Raw genomic sequence first — 11,527 nt, 5'->3', positions numbered from 1 at the left:
ACGGCAGCCTCCCGAACGCATCACAGCTCACTCTACTAGGGCTGTGGCTTCCACATGGGCCTTCAAGAACGAGGCTTCTGTTGATCAGATATGTAAGGCAGTGACTTGGTCTTCCCTGCACACTTTTGCCAAATTCTACAAATTTGATACTTTTGCTTCTTCGGAGGCTATTTTTGGGAGAAAGGTTTTGCAAGCCGTGGTGCCTTCCGTTTAGGTAACCTGATTGGCTCCCTCCCTTCATCCGTGTCCTAAAGCTTTGGTATTGGTTCTCACAAGTTATGGATGACGCCGTGGACCGGACACACCAATGTTGGAGAAAACAGAATTTATGCTTACCTGATAAATTACTTTCTCCAACGGTGCGTCCGGTCCACGGCGCGCCCCCTGGTTTTTTAATCAGGTTTGATGAATTTCTTTCTTTAACTACAGTCACCACGGCACCCTATGGTTTCTCCTGTTTTTCTCCTGTCCGTCGGTCGAATGACTGGGGTGGGCGGAGCCTAGGAGGGACTATATGGACAGCTTTTGCTGTGCTCTTTGCCATTTCCTGTTGGGGAAGAGTATATTCCCACAAGTTATGGATGACGCCGTGGACCGGACACACCGTTGGAGAAAGTAATTTATCAGGTAAGCATAAATTCTGTTTTTAAACAACTTTCCAATTCTTTTCTATTATCAAATGTTCTTTTTTCTTGGTATCATTTGTTGAATAGCAGGGACATAAGTTTAAGAGAGTGTGCATGTCTAGAGCACTATATGGTAGCAGATTTGCAAGAATGTGGCTGCACTATTTCCTGTTATGTAGTGCTCCAGTAAACTACATAGGTATCTCTTCAACATGGAATATCATGGGGGGGGGGGGAAGCAAATTTGATAATAGAAGCAAAATTGATTTTTTTTTTTAAAATTGTATGCTCTGTCTTAATCACAACAGATAATTTGGGGTTTTTATATCCCTTGAAGTCCAAGTTTGAATTTTAGTAGTGCTGTGACACTTGAATTAAAAACCACAAATATGTTTTTAAGCCTCTAGGAGACACAATGTCAAGCACAAAAAGCCATTGTATTTCCCCTCACAATCCAAGGGGAATTTAATCTTATAGTTTTTACCAGTGTGGCTATAAGTAAATGTATCACCCAATATTAAATGATCACATTTAACCCAACCATTTTGATACACCCCTGGCTTCTTGTCAAAAATGTTTCTGATTCTCATGCTTGTCTACTGGATCTGCCTAAACTAGCATATCCCTCAAGATTCTACCCTTTCTTTAAAAAAAAAAAAATGGAACATCTTTGACTAATTGAGCTAGCTTGTCAATCTGTAATACCTTCACATCATAATGTACTGCTATGCACAGTTTCCAAGTCTCAGATGTGTAATCTGTAACAACATTGAATTTGTCTTTCTTTACTTTCTTCTGAGTAGCTTTTGTTTTATGTTAAAACTTTTTTTTATATACTTCTCTAAAATCCTAGCTGGGTACCCTCTAGCTAGAGAACTTTGTCCCATTTTTCCAACAGCTATCTCTAAGTGTTTTGGATAAGAAATCAATCTAATAGCAGTCTTCAACTGAGCTTTGGTCATGAATCCCAATAGGTTATTGGGGTGAAAAATATAAAATGTACCTGTGTGTTTCTATCATTAACTTTTCTGTACACCCTTGATCCTAATTGTTCTCCCTTTTTGAAAATGTATATGTCTAGAATTTTAATTCTTGTGAATCACATTTAGCCATGACTTTCTTGGACTATCAATCTTATTTAATCTATAAATAAATTAATTTCAAGCATACGTAGTAGACTTAGTGTGAATTTCCTAGATTTAGAATTATTTCCTGAAAATAATAAAATTCTGTCGAGAACACACTTTAAAAGTGTACATGCGAACAGTTACATTCATCACATGAGCTGTCATCATCCAAGGTGGATTGATAATATCCCTAAGGGACAGTTTCTACGTATAAGAAAAAACTGTTCAAATCTGACTGATTTTGACAGCCAATCTGAAAAAATGAAACAGAAATTTCTCGATAGGGGCTATGAGGATAGTAAAATTGAAAAAATATGTGATGAAATAAGGGAAGTAAGTATGGATGATCTAGTGAAAAGTACAAGAAAGACACTGAATAAAAACCAAATTGGAATAAATAATGAAATCTTTGTCCCTTTTATCACCAGTTACAGTAATAATAAATGCCTATTGGAGAAGATATTAAATAAACATTGGGGGATTTTAAAGAATGATGAGCAGTTGGGTTCTTTATTACCATCAAAACCAAAAATTATTTACAAAAAGGCACGTAATTTAAAAACGATTTTAGCACCCACTGAAAATAGATGTAAAAATAAAAGCACAATTTCATCACAAAGTGATCTTATAGGTAAGAAAATAAATGTTTTTTCCCTATTTGACCTATAAGTCATGTAAACACTCAAAAAAGCAAAGGGAATTTAAATCTAATATTACACGCAGGTCTTTTAAAATTAGAGACACTATAAGCTGTCCGGATAAATTTGTAATTTATTTAATACAATGTCGCTGTGGGAAACAGTATATAGGGGAATCTGAAAGACCCCTACGTGATCGCATTCACGAACATATATGGTCTATTGAAAAATATCATTTGGATAGGAATAAAGATCTCCCTGTCCCTAGACACTTTGCTGCCTGCAATAATGGTATTTTGGCTCACTTCTCTTTTATGGGTATAGAAAAAGTTAAACAGAATTGGAGAGGGGGCAATGTACATTCAGAACTTTTAAAAAAAGAAACTAAATGGATTTTTGAGTTGAAATCGATGCAACCTAATGGTCTTAATTTAGATTTTGATATAGGTATTTTTCTTAAAGATTGAATAATTTTATCTACCTCTTTTTAATCTTTGTTTTAGATTATTAGTGCCTAATGTTATGGGATTCCCAGCTTAACTACTGTTTGGTTATTTTGTTTGGGACCTGTATTATGTTAGTACTGTACCCCCCCCCCCTACACACACATTTTTTGTCACTGCCATGATTATTACAGTTTATCAAATGTATTTATTATACTGTGTGTCTTGTGTTTCTGGCCGCTTACCATTGGTCCCAGAGAAAATTAATTTTCCTTTTATCATTAAGGATATTTTTAATTGATTATGAATTTTCTAAGTTTTAAATTATTTTTAGTATGTGTTTTTAGCAATTTTATAATGAAATAGCTCATATTTTAAATAAGTGTTATTTAAATGTTAACACCACGATTGATATCATTTTGTTAACATCTTTTTTAAAATTGTATCAGCATTTACAGCGGACATTTTTAGTTACAATGTTATATATACGGAATTATCGTGAAATGTTTCATATTTGTAAGCAACTCACATTCACTCTGATCTGACCTATAGCAACAGAGTCTAATGGTTTAAAAGGCTGCATATTTCTTCTATCTGGAGCTTGACAAAGCCCCTGAATGGGCTGAAACGCGTTGCTCCGCCCACTCACTGTCACTCAGCAGACACTGACCGGCTTCCGTTGTTTGGCACAACCTGATTCCTGGAGAGAAAGGGTGGATTGGAGACCAGCTCCTCAAAGTATAGCAAAGAGGCACGCACGACTACCCCACGGCTCAGAGGAAATCCAGGACCATCGCAGAGAACCACTACGGTGTAAGTAAAATTGAACACCTTTAATGTGGCTCTCTGCTTGTGTTTGATTTGGAATTCATTCTCGTTCCAGCTTCCTTTGACGCTGAAAGAAATCCACTTGGCAATCCATTCTGCTAACATCGGATCATTGTGTCCTCATTTGCCTCTGTGTTTTTGGTGCTTTTCCTGAGGTGGGGGTAGAGATGTGCATTCGTTTATTCACAAATACACATTAGATATTTGTTTCTCATTTAAGGATGAATGCACCAAAAAAAAAAGAAAAGAAAATAGTCAGTATTCATTTGTTTCTTTTAATGTTTTTAATGGGGTTAATACTTTACCTTAATGTGCTCTAGAGAGCATTCTACCCTGATCCTCTTCTTGCCAGAGCCCCTGTCACATTAAGAGGAGGCTTAGCTCAGCTCCCAGGGTCTGTACTTAAGTTAGTGCAGGTCCTGGGAACCGAAAACGTTAAGCCTGCTATTAGCGCATCTGGGGCTCTGGCAAGAAGAGGATCATGTTAGTGCGCTCTCTAGAGCACGTTAAGGTAAATATTGTAGCTACAGGTGAACTTTTTCCCCTGTAGCTTTGAAACATTTACGTTGGTTTTAACAAAAACAAATGTAAACCTTTAACTAAATTCAGTATTCACTTTGTTTTAAACTAAATGAATACCAAATAGTGCAGCCACCGAATATTCGGGAAAACAAATTTCCTGTAATATTCTAATCAAACATTTTGTCTGAAATTAAAATTTCCTGGCTGCACATCTCTAGTGGGAGGTGGGGAATGTAGTCTACTTTAGTGTGTTTGTTTGTCTCACTCTTCTTTGGTCTGAGGAAGGGGTTATGCACCTGAAACGTAAAAAGAAAAAAACAGTATGGGGCTGAATTATCAAGCTCCGAATAGAGCTTGATGCCCCTGTTTCTGCGCGAGCCTTCAGGCTCACTGGAAACAGCAGTTATGAAGCAGCGGTCTAAAGACTGCTGCTCCATAACTTGTCCGTCTGCTCTGAGGCTGCGGACTTCAATCCGCCCGATCCTATACGATCGGGCTGATTGACACCCCTCGAATCTGCAGGGGGTGGCATTGCACAAGCAGTTCACCAGAACTGCTTGTGCAATGATAAATGCTGACAGCATATGCTGTCGGCATTTATTGATGTGCGGTGGACATAATACGTTACATCGTATCATGTCCGCTCGCTCTCTTTCTTAAATCGGCCCCCATGAATTAAATTGTGATCTCAGATTTGTAACATCCAGTGAGTGCAGTCTTTTGTTTTTCAATGTAATTTTTTTGATCTGGCGTCCTGGTTGCTGACTTTTTTTTGTAGTGAGAGTGCAAATATCCTCAGGCATATATATATATATATATATATATATATATATATATATATATATATATATATACATACATACATACATACATACATATATATATATATATACACATACACAGTATATATATATATATATATATATATATATATATATATATATATATATATATATATATATATTCATTTTCTGTTAGAAAGGGGATATTTTCTCTAACCCTAATTAAAATAATATATGCACAATATAGGTTGCTCATTGCTAAAATGCAGAAATGGTAAACTCCATACTGCATTGCTCATATAAACATACAAACTTAAAGGATGTCATAAATGAATTGCATTAAGTTAAAATTTATCTGTTTTTGATGTTTGGAAAATTTGTAAAGCTCATGTCAGAGAACTGTTCTAGAGAATTGTATTCTGATTTGCATTTTTAGAAGGATTTAGTTGCACAAGAATACTATTTTTCTCTTCCATGTGCTTTACAGCTAAGGTGACTTCCTTGGGTCTGATTTAAAATGCATAAATACAGTTTTGCTGCATTTCAAATTATTCTGACTTCCAAATGCTTCACAAACACTTTCTGCAGATTTAATAATTTAAAAAAGAAACAAACTCATCAAAAGAATTCAATACTTGAAAAACCCCACATAATTTGCCTTAAAGAGACATGTACCCCAAATAGCTTCTTTAGGACAAGATTACAAGTCGTGCAGCAAATATGTTTTTCGCAATGGCAAAAACACTGCACGCATTATGTTTTTTTTTCGCATCTGGGGTTGCGCAGGTATTACAAGTTGCAAAATAACTTATTTTGCATGCGTGTTAACTAGTGATGTCGCGAATTGTTCACCGGCGAATAGTTCCCGGCGAACATATGCAATGTTCGATCTGCCCCCTATTCGTCATCATTGAGTAATACTTTGACCCTGTACCTCACAGTCAGCAGGCACATTCCAGCCAATCAGCAGCAGACCCTCCCTCCCAGACCCTCCTACCTCCTGGACAGCATCCATTTTAGATTCATTCGGAAGCTGCATTCTTAGGGAGAGGAGGGACAGTGTAGCTGCTGCTGATTAATAGGGAAATCGATAGCTAGGCTAGTGTATTCAGTGTCCACTACAGTCCTGAAGGACTCATCTGATTTCTGCTGTAAGGACAGCACCCCAAAAGCCCTTTTTAGGGCTGCTTTTTTTTCCCTGTATAATCTAATTGCAGTTGCCTGCCTGCCAGCGTGTGTCAGGCTCACAGCGTATACTGTGCCCACTTGCCCAGTGCCACCACTCATATCTGGTATAACAGTAGTGTAAATTTAAAAAAAAAACTTTTTTGACTGTGAAACATCAGTCTGCTTGTGTAAACTAATTGCAGTTGCCTGCCTGCCAGCATGTGTGCCAGGCTCACAGCGTATACTGTGCCCACTTGCCCAGTGCCACCACTCATATCTTGTTTAACAGTAGTGTAAATTTAAAAAAAAAACTTTTTTGACTGTGAAACATCAGTCTGCTTGTGTAAACTAATTGCAGTTGCCTGCCTGCCAGCATGTGTGCCAGGCTCACAGCGTATACTGTGCCCACTTGCCCAGTGCCACCACTCATATCTTGTTTAATAGTAGTGTAAGTGTACATTTAAAAAAAAAAAAACTTTTTGGACTGTGAAACATCAGTCTGCTTTTTTGTGTCAGGCTCACAGCATATACTGTGCCCACTTGCCCAGGGCCACCACTCATATCTTGTTTAATAGTAGTGTAAGTGTACATTTAAAAAAAAAAAAAACTTTTTTGACTGTGAAACATCAGTCTGCTTTTTTGTGTCAGGCTCACAGCGTATACTGTGCCCACTTGCCCAGTGCCACCACTCATATCTTGTTTAATAGTAGTGTAAGTGTACATTTAAAAAAAAAAAAAACTACTTTTTGGACTGTGAAACATCAGTCTGCTTTTTTTGTGTCAGGCTCACAGTGTATACTGTGCCCAATTGCCCAGTGCCACCACTCATATCTTGTTTAATAGTAGTGTGTGTTCACTTGTCAGATACAAGTGAAGCGATTGATGATGACAATGCGTCCGTGGATGTCACGTGGGTGCCCGCTAGAAGAGAAGAAGAACAGGGGGAAAGTTCAGATGGGGAGACAGAGAGGAGGAGGAGGAGGAGGAGACGAGTTGGAAGCAGGAGGAGATCGTTGCAAGGAGCTAGTGGCACAGTCAGACAGCATGCATTGGCACCAGGGGTCAGCCAGACAGCACGCCAATCAACGCATGCTGCTGCCACCACCAAAATGCCATCATCGCAGAGCTCAGCAGTGTGGCATTTTTTGTGTGTGTCTGTCTCTGACAACAGTGATGCCATTTGCAACCTGTTCCAAAAGAAACTAAGTTGTGGGAAGTCCAACACCCACCTAGGTACAACTGCTTTGCGAAGGCACATGATTGCACATCACAAACGCCTATGGGATCAACACATGAGTACAAGCAGCACACAAACTCAAAGCCGCCATCCTCTTCCTGGTCCAGCATCTTCAGCCACGTCAACCACTGCTGTCCTCCTTGCCCCCTCTCAACCATCCGCCAGTCAGTCTCTCGCCTTGAGCAGTTCCGGCTCATCACCAGCCCTTAGTCAAGTGTCTGTCAAGGACATGTTTGAGCCAATGTCACAAAGTCACCCCCTTGCCCGGCATCTGACAGCTGGCTTTTCTGAACTCTTAGCCCACCAGCTTTTACCATACAAGCTGGTGGAGTCTGAGGCGTTCAAAAAATTTGTAGCTATTGGGACACCGCAGTGGAAGGTACCCGGCCGAAATTTCTTTGCACAAAAGGCAATCCCCAACCTGTACTCGATTGTGCAAAAGGAAGTAATGGCATGTCTGGCACACAGTGTTGGGGCAAGGGTCCATCTCACCACTGGTAGCTGGTCTGCAAAGCATGGTCAGGGCAGGTATATCACCTACACTGCGCATTGGGTAAACCTGCTGATGGCTGCCAAGCATGGAATGCGTGGCTCTTCAGAGGAGTTGGTGACACCGCCATGACTTGCAGGCAGGCCTGCTGCCACCTCCTCTACTCCTCCTACTCCATCCTACTCCATCCTCTTCCATAGTCCTCTTCTGCTGCTGCGTCTTGCTCCACATCAACGGCACCCCCCCCAGCTCCCCAGGTACTATTCCACATCCCGGATACAGCAGTGTCACGCCGTCTGGAGATCGGCAAAGTGGTTAGTGACAACGGAAGCAATTTGGTGGCGGCATTGAATTTGGGCAAGTTGACACATGTGCAGTACATGGCACATGTGTGTAATCTGATCGTACAACGTTTTGCGCATAAGTACCCAGGCTCACAGGACATCCTGAAGCAGGCCAGGAAGGTGTGTGGCCATTTCAGGCGTTCCTACACTGCCATGGCGCACTTTTCAGATATCCAGTGGCGAAACAACATGCCAGTGAGGCGCTTGATTTGCGACAGCAAGAAACTCCTAATGTTCGACTGCCTGCTCCAACAAGAAAAAGCCGCTAACGACTATTTGTATGACCGGGGTGCTAGGACAGCCTCTGCGGAGATGGGAATTGTTTTGCTACGTTACTGGACGCTCATGCGCAATGCCTGTAGGCTCATGCTTCCTTTTGAGGAGGTGACAAACCTAATCAGTCGCACCGAAGGCACCATCAGCGAATTCATACCATTTGTTTTCTTCCTGGAGCGTGCCCTGCGAAGAGTGCTGGATCAGGCTGTAGAAGAGCGTGAAGAGGAAGAGTTGTGGTCACCATCACCACCAGAAACAGCCTTATCAGCATCGCTTGCTGGACCTGCGGCAACGCTGGAAGAGGATTGTGAGGAAGAGGAGTCAGAGGAGGAATGTGGCTTTGAGGAGGAGGAGGAAGAAAAACCACAACAGGCATCCCAGGGTGCTAGTTGTGACCTACCTGATACCCGTGGTGTTGTACGTGGCTGGGGGGAAGAAGATACCTTCAGTGAGATCACTGAGGACGAGGAACAGGACATGAGTAGCTCGGCATCCAACCTTGTGCAAATGGGGTCTTTCATGCTGTCGTGCCTGTTGAGGGACCCTCGTATAAAAAAGCTGAAGGAGAACGACCTGTACTTGGTGTCCACACTACTAGACCCCCGGTATAAGCATAAAGTGCCTGAAATGTTACTGAATTACTGCAAGTCGGAAAGGATGCAGCAGTTCCAAAAGAAATTAAAAAGTATGCTTTACACAGCGTATAAGGGTGATGTCACAGCACAACAGGAATCTAACAGGGGAAGAGGTGAAAGTAATCCTCCTCCTCCCACGACCACGCAGGCAAGGACAGGATGCCTTACAGACGTGTTGTTGATGGAGGACATGCAGAGATTTTTAAGTCCTATGCATCGCCACAGCCCTTCGGCGTCCACCCTCAGAGAACTATTCAACCGACAGGTAGCAGACTTCCTCGCCTTAACTGCAGATCTCGACACTCTGAGGAGCAATGAACCCCTTGACTACTGGGTGTGCAGGCTTGACCTGTGGCCTGAGCTATCCCAATTTGTGATAGAACTTCTGGCCTGCCCCACTTCAAGTGTCCTGTCAGAAAGGACCTTCAATGCAGCAGGAGGTATTGTCACTGAGAAGAGAAGTCGCCTAGGTAAAAAAAGTCTAGATTACCTCACCTTTATTAAGATGAATGAGGGATGGATCCCGAAGGGACTGACAGTGGGCAATACATTTGACTAAAAAAGGCATGATGAGATGAGCTGCCTTGGGCTAAAAATGGTCCACACGCTGCTGTATTTTATCTCTGAATGCCAGATGACTTGCATGACTTATCCGCCACCAACTAGGGTTCAAGTAGCAATGTTTTAGGGCACTTTCTGCCTGGGAAACAAACATCAATTTTTCTAGCCGCTGCTACAGCAGCGGCTGCAACAATACCTACTTTTTCAGGCATGTGTACATGCCTAATTTTTCTGGCCTCTGGTGCAGCACTGTGGCTTCAAAAACCAAACCAATAAAAAAGGCACATAACAGGGATTAAACTGATAGGAATAGTACTACTTAACACCCCACTCATATCTGGTGGCACAGTAGATTGCACGCGCAGTGCCCCAAATTTGAAGTAGGAGGACCGACCAAGCATCTTTTTCCATCTCCCGGTTCCTAAAATCCATGCCATATACATGTCCCCTGATAGGGGACGTAACAGGGATTAAACTGATAAGAATAGTACTACTGAACACACCTTATAATAACGCACAGAGAGGCAACGCAGAGAGAGGAGTCTGAAGAAGAGGAGTCAGAGGAGGAAGGTGGCTTTGAGGAGGTGGAAGACCAAACACATCAGGCGTCCCAGGAGCCTTCATGTCACCTTTCTGGGACCCTTGGTGTTGTACGTGGCTGGGTGGAGGAAGAGACCTTCAATGACATCAGTGAGGACAAGGAACGGGACATGGCTAGCTTGGTATCCAACCTTGTGCAAATGGGGAGTTTGCGGTTGTGCAAATGGACTGTTTGCTGTTGTTTGCGGTGCGTTACACGGGGAGTTTGATCTGTCACTGTGAAGCGGGCGTAACCCTTACAGTACCTGATCGATACAACATCATACCTGATGTTTTAAAGCATGTTATTCCAAACAATTTAGGAATGTTAGGTGATTTATGCCCTTTATGGATTAAAACCAGACACTGCATCAACTATGTCATTTTCCGTGGGAGTTTTGCCATGGATCCCCCTCCGGCATGCCACAGTCCAGGTGTTAGTCCCCTTGAAACTACGTTTCCATCACTATTGTGGCCAGAAAGAGTCCCTGTGGGTTTTAAAATTCGCCTGCCTATTGAAGTCAATGGCGGTTCGCCCGGTTCGCCCGTTCGCAAACTTTTGCGGAAGTTCGCGTTCGCAATCACAACATTTTATGTTTGCGACATCACTAGCGTTAACCCGCGTAATCCATAAAACTAGATTGTGTGCACATTTACATATCCCCCATAGAAGTCAGAGGAGAAGACAAGTAGAAAAAAAAAAAAAAAAAAGACCTGAATCTGTTGCGCAAAGCCCATGATGTGTTCTCCTCGAAAAGTGTACATGAAAATGCAAATATTTCATATTGCAAGGTTTTATTGTTAACAAAATATGCTCTACTTATTTCTAAATAAATATTTCTCTATATATTTGATGATATTTGGACTGATATATCTATTTATAGCGAGATATGTATATGAATATATATATGTCTAGATATCTCGAGATCTATATGTGAATATCTATTTGAAAATCCCTCTATTGTTTAATGTGCATAATATTGTAATGTGAAATATTTTCATTATCTCCATAGTTAAACATATCTCTATACATATAAATTTGTTTCTCTATGTATGTGTATGTTTGTCAATGTAAAATACCTGTGCCACATTTTTTTTTCTAACACCCGAAATCTCCTATCTTTTAGCCCTTATAACATGTGTGCAATATTTTTTTATATAATTTTCATTAGACATCGCTATTGAGTGTAACTGTACTTTGTAATGTATTTTTAAATTGTTTCGTGAATTTTTTTGTCGCGCAAAACTACAGCTCTTCGAGCGCAGAAAGTA

At 41.1% G+C, this 11,527-nt stretch overlaps 1 pseudogene; it reads right to left on the bottom strand.

The window, feature by feature from the left end:
* Positions 1-10,004: 10,004 nt before the first annotated feature.
* Positions 10,005-10,213, bottom strand: LOC128640624 (uncharacterized; annotated as a pseudogene).
* Positions 10,214-11,527: the final 1,314 nt, after the last annotated feature.

Source organism: Bombina bombina, chromosome 9, assembly GCF_027579735.1.
Source record: "Bombina bombina isolate aBomBom1 chromosome 9, aBomBom1.pri, whole genome shotgun sequence".
Taxonomy (NCBI): domain Eukaryota; kingdom Metazoa; phylum Chordata; class Amphibia; order Anura; family Bombinatoridae; genus Bombina; species Bombina bombina.
The sequence above is the reverse complement of the archived record's forward strand: the minus strand, read 5'-3'. Positions and strand labels throughout refer to the sequence as shown.